This window comes from Capsicum annuum, chromosome 7 (assembly GCF_002878395.1).
Source record: "Capsicum annuum cultivar UCD-10X-F1 chromosome 7, UCD10Xv1.1, whole genome shotgun sequence".
NCBI lineage: Eukaryota > Viridiplantae > Streptophyta > Magnoliopsida > Solanales > Solanaceae > Capsicum > Capsicum annuum.
Window position 1 is genome coordinate 155,656,322 of NC_061117.1, and position 10,361 is coordinate 155,666,682.

A 10,361-nucleotide genomic window follows, 5' to 3' on the forward strand; every position below is an offset into this window, starting at 1 on the left:
CCACTTTGGCAATGCAAGATGGTAGAAAATTCACATTACTAATTACAACTTAACATTAACTTAATATCAATATTAAAATGCAAACCATCAATCATCCGCTAATTTTGATATTAACATAGGAAAGTTCACCAATTTAATTAAAGGGAGATTATTATGCATAATGAAAGTGTGCTCTGTACTGAACCTTTACTTAGTAAAACTGTAATCTTTTCTCTAGATTCAGAAATAGTCTTAAACTTGAACTATGATTACTTAAAGGAAATAAAGTAACACTATTACACACAATAATTTGAAAAAAGCTTTAATAGCCAGCACATTACGGCCTTGTGTTATCCCAATTTTCATGAACGGTTTTGAGAATAAGCTCAATTCTCATTGGAAGTGGCCTATTTCTAAACTCACATAGGTGAAATTTATCGAGAGTGCTCCTGCAATTTTAGCACTCCACTCATATGAACTACATATTTTCATTAAGAGTTTTTAAAACTCAACCTTCACAAACCATTACAGAAAACTACATGCACACCATAGGGAGGAATAAAATAGTAGTGTATTTCACAATAAGTCATCATGTAATTTATTTTTTCTCGTTGAACCTAATTATAGGATTATTATTAGTCTCACGTTAGATTTCCTCATATATAACTCAAAAAATTTTTAGCTTCAATTGCTTCCCCGTGATGTACTTCAGATCCTTTATCTTGTCAAAGTCTTGAATAGTGCATCTGTAAGATTATCATAAGATTTGATATAATTTTTATTTTTGATACCACTTATAAAATATGATATCATAATATTATTTTCTCCTTATGATATGAATTTAAAATAGATTCAAAGTATACCAATAATATTGATATTATAACAATAACTCAAAATTACAGAAATTAACTTCTCAAATAAAGTGCCTCACATAATAACCTCTAAATCAATTTACTTTTTCACTAGCTGAAGTTAAATCAATAAAATCATCCTCCATGATAGAGTTAGCAATATTGATTTTTTTCAACAAATAGCACTAAGTGCTCTTATCTGCATTAAAAAAAATTTTGAGTACAACAGGATATTGTTTTATGCAACAAGCCATAAAATTTCACATCAAGTATGAGTGGTGGTGCACGGCTGTTCTTAGTTGATAGGAGCGATTTGTTTTGTTAATTTTGTTAATGAATGAGAAATCAGCCTGCTAACTATCTATGTGGAGGTATTCCTTCTCGTCCAACTTCTTAGAGGTACTACAACCTTTTAGGCTATGAAAGTATGAGACAGTAATAGGTCTGTGATGCCCTTAGATGTTCTGGACTTCATCAGTGCTGCACTGATGTATTCAACGAGTTTGAAGCATTGGTTGATAGGATCGTATAATCTTTGAAATTTCATCGTGATAGGGATAGATCATTTCAATTGTTGGTCTTCAATGAAGAATTTGTAGTAAGAGTAAGTCATCAGCTCACATTGACTACATCCCTGCTTTTTATATACACCACCCATAGCTCCTACTGATTAAACAATTCAATGAATATTTTCTGCACTGGGATTGAATCTCCATAAAAAGAGAGACATATATGTGTCTCAGCTTGAAGACAATTTTACTTTATTTATTATTTTTTCAATTGTAATTGTTGTAATTTTTTCCAACACTTATTAATTGTTCAACAAAATCAATTATATTTCAATATTAAGAGAAAAACTAATAATGTAAAGAACAAGACAAGCTAAGCGGAACAATGAGATATAAATAACAAGACAACGATATAATATTAGTTTCTTCTTTAACTCATGAGAAGGTTGGAAAGAATAAGGGGAGTGGATAATCAATGAGGAGGTGGTGGAGGTATAGGAGTTACTACACTTAATGGAGGAATTACACCTAGAAGTTATGGACATCCACATTATTATATTATTTACAATACTCTTTCTTGAATGTCCATTTATAAAAAATGTGCCTCATTAAAACCTTACAAAGAAAAAACTCTGTGGGAAAAAAAATATGTCACGACCCGAACCTAAGCCCTGGCCATGATGGACATCCGGAAACATAAAGGCCTGAGTGCCCTTTTCTATCTGAAAATCATGCACAACGTTCATACAATATAAAGAAATGCAGAAAGTTAATAAAATAGAAACATGGTCAATCTCTTAATCCAACTGGACAATACGAAATCAAATTCATGACATTCAAAATACGTGACATCAGTTTGTGAAATCTCTAACAACATGAAATCAACTCCTATCTGAAAAATGGGACAAGGCCCCCAGTCAGACCATGACTAAAAACAAATAATAGTATTCCATAAACAAGGCCTTCCGAAATAAGGGAGGCTCACCAACTACAAATTCTGACAAATCAATCTACGACTAGCGGGACCCTGGGACTGAGCCTCAGATCATGAAATATAGGGTATCAATACAGATGAACTCCATTTGTACTTGCACGCAGAGCAATCCAAAATAACATACTTTTATGTAACATAAGTGAGAGCAATTTATGAAATATTTTTACATACAATACATGAAAACGTATGGGTATACATAAAGACTTTGAAATGTTTCTTTGAAAACATGAACCACTCTTTGTTTTATTTCTAATATTGGTGGTACACCCTATAATTTTGATATTCTACGGGCTATATGGAATCCACCCTGACTCGACGGCCAAGCCCCCAACCCAAGTTTACCGCAAAGGTTGGAGTTTTTGATTTTGATATGCCACAGGGAACTAGGCCAGCGTATAATCCCTCTTAGAGACATAATAACTCGTATCGGCAAAACACAGTTTTGGGAAATGAGTTTTCTGAACTCGTGCCTTCTTCAAGTAACCACCTAACATCTCTTAAGCCCACTTTTAACATTTTAAAATATGTATCTTTCTGAAATCAAATTCTAAAAATTTGAATACAATATGACTTCTATTCTATTCTGAGTCTATTATGGCATTATCTATTTTGGTATCGTCATACTAAGACTTGCAAGTCATATGTCTAAGACATATAATATCATGTTACAATCCTTTTATTCAAAATAAAGTGTTTAGACCATCAAATCATTCAAACCACAAAAGAGAATTTGTATATCAAAGTACATAAAAATTTATGCAAAGATTCTCTCTTTCAATTCTTAAATATGTAGCGGTCATTTACTTGGTAGCAAACCATGCAATTTTTTCAATAATCATCATTAATATTTACAAACAAGGTAATGTCCTCTTTGCAGTTTATAATCAATATCAAGCCTAAAATAATAGTAAAAAATGTTTATGCCATGCTTCTAAATATGAAATTCATCAATTCATAACACATGAAAAATCAAGTGATGTCATAACAAGAGAGGGAGTATAGATATTCATGCTGTCAATTCAACTTTCAAACTCAAACCACATCCATAATATTGATAGTGCCCAAGCACACACGCAAGTGTATGTGGTCAAGAAGCCAAGTATCGATCCCACAGGGACTTGCATTGACAACTACCCAATTCTAGTTTAACAATTGAGAAAAAGTAAACAATAAAGTTTTAGAATTGAAAACTAAAAATAAACTAAACTAAAGCAGAAAAGTAATGACTCCGGACAATCAGTGGGTAGAGATCTAGGGTTATGGCTTACGAACAATCATACTACATTATTGAACTTCATTCATTAAATCACTTATCTTGGTTGTTGATTATTAAGGTTAATCACATGATTATGGTCTCCCAACCTCTAACCGTTTACCTAATTTAAACCTTACAACTACATAGTTGAGCGGCAAAGTAATAGTTCAATTAAGTTCTTTAAACTATCATCCTACGTGTGAATCAAGTAAGGCATCTAAGTACATCCCTGTCCTAGACACTAATTTGAATTCCTTATTTCATAAAAGAATACAAACCATACTTTGTTTATTCCCATGTTCTATCTCTCTATTCCCTCTCCTAAGTTCACAAGGTTGATAATTGATGTATTCTAAGGGTAGTTAATCCTTAAAATAGTTAAAACAAGAATAAATAAACAACCAATAATGATAACCAGCTTGACAAACTTAATTTAAAATGAAAGTAGTCATAATCTTGGCCTTAACCCTGATAAAAGGGTGTTTAGCGACACATAGTCATAATCGTAATCACAAGATTGTAATTAGCAACTAAAGACATGAATGAACTAAATTAAAATAAGAAAAACCTAAAAAGATGAAGTTATAGCAGCCCCTCAATCTTCAAAGACGTCCAAGAATAAATAAAAATGTGTATAAGTTCATATTTATAGTAGAAGAAATAGCCCATGCCTTGTTGAACAAGAATTCAGTTTTTTGCCGTCTGTGGAAACACCAAGGCGCCGTGTTGACTATCACGTTAAAGGAGAGTCGCGTCGCATCAAGGTCACATTGTTTCACTGTTTTGGATGACTTATGAATCTTTTGGTGTGTTTCATGTGCCTAGATACCTTGCTACGCGTCCTCACTCTCCCAATACATTTCAGGTGTCCAAATTTTCGTCAAGCTGTGTTTTATGCTTCCGTGATCCATTCCAAGCCTTTTTGAGTTGTTTCTACTTGATTTGAAGCTTGTAAATCCTTAATATGTCATCATAGTCCATTAAAAAAGTATTATATAGAATTAAACACAACAATTTATAGCTCAAAACAATACAACATCCTCAACGGTGAACTAGAAACACGAGCTAAGCATAGGCTTCATTCACTTTGATCTCTAACTTCTTGTTTTGACCCTTGGCTTGATCTAATTGACCCTTGAACATTACCAAAAAGTTTTTACACATATAAATAAATAATAAAATCTTTAGGAACTCATTAAAAAATTTAGAACCTAACACGATAGACTAGATAAACACCTATCCCAAGCTAGTCACACTAGTTTTCTCGGTCGAACTCTAAATGATCAATTTGAATCAAAACGTGTGTGTAAACACCATTAAACATTGTAAACACATACATAGACACTTATATGCACATTTATCTCATTATCAACACATTAATCACATGAATCATCCTCAAAACAAGGCTAAAAAGGCTAAAATAGTGATACTAGAATGCATAAATTCACCCAACATCACATATATACGAGAAAAAAAAAATTTTAAGGGAAGGCAAGACCAAAATATTATCATCAAAAGGGTTCACAATGCATATTTGTTAATGTAAATTCAAAACCCTTTGTAAGTATATGATTTCATACTTTAAACCTTATGATTTCGTACTTTAAACCTTACTCAAAATGATTTCAACATGCCCATGTAGTTTAGGAAAACCCTACGTACCTTAGTTACAAAAAAATCACACTGAAAGGTGACTCCTTAAGCTTGAATGAGCAAACCCTAACTTGGTTTTTCTCTCCTTGTTCTTTTGATGATGAACTATTGATTTGATAGGGATAAAACGTGTTTAGGGACTTTTAATCTCGTGTAATTATATTTAGGGATGGTTATGTAGTGTCAAAAGAATTTATTGCTCTTGAATTAACTCAAAACTAGGGTTCCTACACCACTTGGCGATAGGGTTTGCAGCGCCAACCCCATGGCAAACCACAAGGTTTATGGCACAAATTCCATGGCAAACCTTAAGGTTTGCCTGGCCAAGCCTATGGAAAACCTTTTCCAGTGAATGTTTGCGATAGTATGGTGATGCCTAGCCATTACCTAAGCTCTAGTTTGCCATGCCAACTTAGTTTTGAGGTTCTTAAACACTTCCAACACCACCCACAATGACAATACATAATCTACCATCACTATGGGGGTCCTAAAGAATATTTTAGAACTATCAAAAGAGTGATACGACTATGGGGTGTCACAATCGTACAGCCTGGATAGTGCCTCATTCAAATACTCATAACTTCTTACTCCGAAATCCAATTGATGAACGGTTGGAGGTGTTAGAAATAAGACTCGAAGGGATTTAAATTGATATATAGTAGGCCACATTAATCCTTATATACTAGGAGAAACAATCGCTAAAAGTTGACCCATGCAAAATCATCAACTAAAAATTCACGATAGGAAAGTGCTCAACTTAAATCTTGAGCTAGGGGATTCTTATGGTGTAAATTCTTTTCCAAGGATATTTCCACACTAGTTTCATTCACACTTATATCTAATTAGGAACCATTGGATTAGAGTCCATATACATTAGAAAGATGGTTCAACTTTAGCCCAAAAGTGTGGGGTATTACAAAATTCTAGTAAAGGAAAAATAGTACACATATATCCTTATACGCATTATTTGCTGCCTCGTTAAAACCCTTTTTAGGAAAACCTATTGGGAAAAAATCTAGGCCAAGTAAAAAGATTGCAACGCGTACTTTACTCCCTCTTATGCAAACATCATTTCATTTCTCCGAGACAGTGTATCCCAATCTTGAATACTAGCTTCTCAAATGTTGAGGTTGGTAATACTTTAGTGAAAAAGTCTACCAAATTATTGGCCAAACGAATTTGTTGAACATCTATTTCACCTTTCTTCTCAAGATCATGAGTAAAAAAGAACTTTGGTGAAACATGTTTTGTTCTATCTCCTTTAATGTAACCTCCCTTTAACTGAGCTATACATGCATAATTGTTTTCATAAAATCTAGTTGGAATATCCTTATTCAGAGAAAATCCACACATTTCCTAGATATGTTAAGTCATTGATCTCAACCAAACGCACCCTCGGCTCGATTCATTAATGGCAATAATTTCTACACGATTTGAAGAAGTTCCAGCTAATGTTTGCTTCATTGAACACCATGATATAGTTGTTCCACCATATATAAATAAATAACCAGTTTGAGACCGAGCCTAATGTGAATAAAAAAAGTATCCTGCATCTGCATAACCAATCATTTCTGACTTGGATTTATTAGAATAAAATAATCTCAAGTCAATAGTTCCCTGAAAGTATCTGAATATATATTTGACACCATTCCAATGTCTTTTTGTTGTGGATGAGCTGAATCTTGCCAATAAACTTACTGCAAAACAAATATTTGGTCGAGTATTATTGGCAAGATACATCAGTGATTTAATTGCACTAAGATGTGGAGTTTCATCACCAAGAATCTTTTCATCATTTTTTGAGGTAGAAATAGATCTTTGTTTATATTAAGCGACCTCACAATCATTTGGGTACTCAATGGATGTGATTTATACATATACAATTGCTTTAAAATATTTTCAGTGTATGTTGATTGATAGACAAAAACTTTATTTGTCAAATGCTCAATCTGTAGGCTGAGACAAAAATTTTTCTTTTTAGATCTTTCACTTCAAATTCTTTCTTCAAACACTTAACAAATTTTGAAAGTTCTTTAGGAGTACCAATGATATTTAGGTCATCAACGTACACAAGTATTATAGAAAATTCAAATCCAGACCTTCTGATAAAAACACAAGGACAAATAGGGTCATTTTTGTATCCTTCTTTTAGCAAATATTCACTAAGACTATTGTACCACATCCGTTCTGATTGTTTAAATCCATATAAGGATTTCTGAAACTTTATTGAGCAAGTTTCTTGAGAACTTTTATATGCTTCAAGCACTTTGAAGGCTTCAGGTATTTTCATAAAAACATCATTGTCCAATGAGCCATACAAATAGGTCGTGACAATATCCATTAGGTGCATATCAAGATTTTCATGACCTACCAAATTTATTATATATCTGTAGGTAATTCCATCCACCACAGAAGAATATGTCTCCGCATAGTCAATGTCAGGCCTTTGCGAAAAGCCTTGTGCGACAAGTCGTGCTTTATATCTTACGACTTCACCTTTTTTATTTCTTTTTCGTACAAAAATTCATTTGTACCCCACTGGCTTGACACATTCAGGTGTTTGGACTATTGGTTCGAAAATTTCACATTTTTCAAGTGAAGTCAATTCCGCTTGAATTGCATCCTTTTATTTTGGCCAATCATTTCCCTGTCTAAATTCATTGATAAATTTTGGTTACCAATCCTCATATTATTGCATTATTTCAGTAGCAACATTGTAAGCAAAAATATTAACCACAATACTATTTTGATTCCACCTATTTCTCGTTGAGACATAACTTATTGAGATTTCTTAATTCTCATTAATTTCAGGTATTCTAACCTCCTTAGTGGTGTTATCATTTGCTAGATCTTGAGGCTCTTTTTGAGCAATTGTCACATATCGTGATCATTCTGATAATTTATTTCTTTTCTTTTTCAAGAATTTTTATCCTTGGAACTAATTGGTCTACCACGTGGATATAAAATAATCGTTAAAGGACTGAGATATAAACTCAACAACATTGTCAAGACGAATATTCTTTATTGCGTAACCTGGAAATTATGCTCTTAACTATATTATTTGATCCAAAAATCTCGCAAAAGCCATATTGTGAGTTGATAATATACACACATGTCACCATCTTGTAGATGCATCTATCAAGACCATATAATATTTGAAAGGTACACATGAAGGGTGAATTGGTCCACATATATCACCCTGTTTATGTTCCAAATATTCAGGGGATTTGATCCTAACCGTAGCTACAGATGGTTTAATAATCAACTTTCCTCGAGAACAAGAAGCACACGAGAATTCCTTTGATTGAAGAATATTTTGATTCTTCAAAGTATACCCATGTGAATTCTCAATAATTTTGCGCATCATGTTAAAATCGGGATGGCCCAACCGGTCATGCCAAACGATAAAATCTTTAGAATCTATAAACCTTTTGTTTACTATGGCATGTGATTCAATTATAAAAATACTTGTATGATACAATTCAGAAGAAAGGGCAGATAGTATTTCACGCACAAAATTTTTTCCATCTTTTATTGTAGTAATATAAAGGTATTCAACCTTTCTATCATTTGCAGTCTTAATAAGATAGCCATTTTGGCAAATAACTTTGAAACTTAACAAGTTTTTTTTAGACTTATTACAATATAATGCATTATCAATGACCAATATTGTTTTCCCAGGTAGTAATAACGTATCTCTTCCAGAGTCCTCAATTAACTATATACTACCAGATATCGTATTAATTGACACGACCTGAATCGGGACCTTGTTTTAATAGGCAATCTCCATTCCAATCGAAACTGGAGACCGCCCTCGATACCCAACCCAACCAACCAATATCCTGAGTTGGATGGACTCCGAATAGATAACAAGATAACAAGTTTATCCATGAAGTGACTTTTGGACAAGTCTATATCCGAGGCCAACCCAACTAAGTCAATCCACCCAATAACCAACTAATCCAACAAAACCAAAACAATAAACCAAAACCAAGAAAATAATTTAATGTATGTTTATATATATGACATAATACATCCATTCCATACCCAAGTCCACAGTTTTCCATACAAATCCTTTAAACCAAACCGAAGAGTATCTAGTCGGGACATGCCCCCGACATAACCATAAACCAAGTCTATGAAAGACAAAAGTACATAAAGTAATCTGTGACATAAAATAGATGCCTTCCGAACAATGGAAGCTCACAACATCAATCCAATAGTTGATCCCAAATTCGATCACTAAGCAAGAAGAGTAGAATGGTTGGTTCTAGCATTGCGTAGGGATACAGCCTCCCAAAGGCGGGTTAGCAGGTAAACGCTAGCATGCAATCAGGATAAGTATAAAATAATGTCATTTAATAAAACCAAGTAAACCATCCATATGCATACAAATCATACATACACATATATAACCTTGTCGAAAAAGGAGTTTAGCATGCATTTGAAACCATTAACCAAGGTATGTGTAGCTTAACCGTTCTTAACTACCCACGGACTATATGGGTCCAGTGTAATCCCCTGAACGGGCCCTGATGCGTGTAGCCATATGAACCGGAGATACCATAAGAGCAAGGGATTTCCAATTACCCTTCACCCTCCATGATATATATGTATAGCGTACTTAGAGAATTCTCGTGTACCTCGTAGTATCATATAAGGTCACCTTGACCTACCCCTCATGTCGACAAACATGAGTTTCTAGTGTTTATCTATTGGACTCCCACCTCCACGATTTGTTAGCACACTGTGCCTTTATTACCCAATTAAAACCACTTCCAACTAACCAAACGATTGTTATTAACCGAGGCTATACATAGTGGTATCGTCATATTGACTATAACTTGAAAGTATTGTCCCTAAACAAACCTTTTTGAGATCAAACGATTCCCATGTACCCATAGATCACATTATCGTATTAACTTAGGAGAGTCCCATGTACCCCACAAGTGTTCCTTTATTTTGATTATTTGGGGGATTTCATTATACCCTACAAGAATGATTATAAAACCCAAAACTATTCCATTTTAACCATTCCAAACCATTTAACCATTTAGGGTTTCGTTACCAAGTTTAAACCATGGAGAAGTTCCATTAAAAATCCAATAATGTAGTAAAAA